Source organism: Cricetulus griseus, chromosome 9, assembly GCF_003668045.3.
Source record: "Cricetulus griseus strain 17A/GY chromosome 9, alternate assembly CriGri-PICRH-1.0, whole genome shotgun sequence".
NCBI classification, from domain to species: Eukaryota; Metazoa; Chordata; class Mammalia; order Rodentia; family Cricetidae; genus Cricetulus; species Cricetulus griseus.
Window position 1 is genome coordinate 16,784,744 of NC_048602.1, and position 1,416 is coordinate 16,786,159.

The 1,416-nt window shown below is 42.3% G+C and overlaps 1 non-coding gene across 1 annotated transcript; it reads right to left on the reverse strand.

Moving 5' to 3' along the window:
* Window positions 1-773: 773 nt before the first annotated feature.
* Window positions 774-890, reverse strand: LOC113838980. Its single transcript, XR_003488768.1, has one exon. It is a non-coding gene; the product is annotated as a small nucleolar RNA SNORA42/SNORA80 family (small nucleolar RNA).
* Between the last annotated feature and the right edge of the window lie 526 nt (window positions 891-1,416).

Below are 1,416 nucleotides of genomic sequence, written 5' to 3' on the forward strand. Positions count from 1 at the left end.
CAGAGAATTTCCAACTTTTCATCTCTTAAATATGTAGAGTTTCTTCTCATTGGAAAGAGATATTAATTCTAGAACACCTGCTCTTCCAGTCTTTTCAAAAAAGGTTTCTGAGGCAAACTCTCTCTTGTTGACACATGTGGTCTTGATCCCACTCTGTTGATTTCCAGGGAAATGACCTCGATGTTCTCTTGATTATGCCTTCTCAAATTAGGTGACTTTCATGTATTTTACTGTCCATTGCAGTCACAAGAATCGGATTTTCATGTGGATCATGGCTTCTGCCTTCAGACAAGAGTATCAAGAAGAGTTAATTTAGTTCAATGCAAGGGGAAAACAGTAGGAAATCAATTGCTTGATTCACAATCATGAAAAAGGAACTGATTGTGGCAATGTGATAGTTTGCATGTAATTGGCACAATAATATAGGGAGTATCACTAATAGAAATCATGGAACTTAGCTGAGGAAGGACTGCTTCTAAAACACCCAAAGCTAAATTTATGCTAACCAATGTTAGAAATTAGTATGTTTCTGGGTGTTGGTGATGCACACCTTTAATCCCAGCACTCAGGAGGTGGATCTGTGAAACTGAGGCCAGCATCCTCTACAGAGCAAGTGTAGGTATAGGCTCCAAAGCTGCAGAGAGATGTTCTGAAAAAAAAAAGAAATTAGGGTAATAGGATACACATGTGTTCACTAGGATGGTCTAGATTGTAGCTCTAAACAATTACAAATGAACCATCCATAATTTTTCTTTTTTTCCCTTTTTTTCCTTCCCCGTGTGACCCACTTCAGTGCCAACAGCCTGCAGGCAGAGGCCAGGCAACGGTTAGGAGCCAGTTTGCTCTAGGATGGGACACTATGAGGAACCATCCATAATTTAAAACCAGCCTTTGGCCCATCCCTATATCAAAGCACAGGCCTGTAACAAGCTGCTCAAGGAGGCATTACAGGGTCAAAAGCAACCTTAAGGCATTCTGTGCCATAAAGCTCCAGTTTTCTTCTTGAGAAAAGCAGAGTTCTGCCAGGTGGGCAATAGGACACCAGGCTACAACTGTTTGAAAATTAAAGCACTGCTGTGTTAAGGATTTGCCTGGTCATTCAAGGCTGTCATTTAGGCCTCAAGCTGGAGGGGGAACATTCTTGGGATAGCTAGTGACATCCTGGGGCCTACGCCTTGGGAGCTTCCCCTAAGCACCTGGTGTATTGACAACGAAACATAGAGCCTTGTCTAAAATCAGTAAATACCTAGAGGAGATGGTTATGTTCTGGAACAAAGCCTTTCTGGAGAGTAGGCTTCATATTTGGAGAACAAACTTCTTCCCACTACCTGGAGCTATTGTTATTGGTCACAAGGCCACTATGGGCTTGGTCAGTAATGTTTGTGGGAAACCGTCTGTTCCCCTTGTGCTGCATTG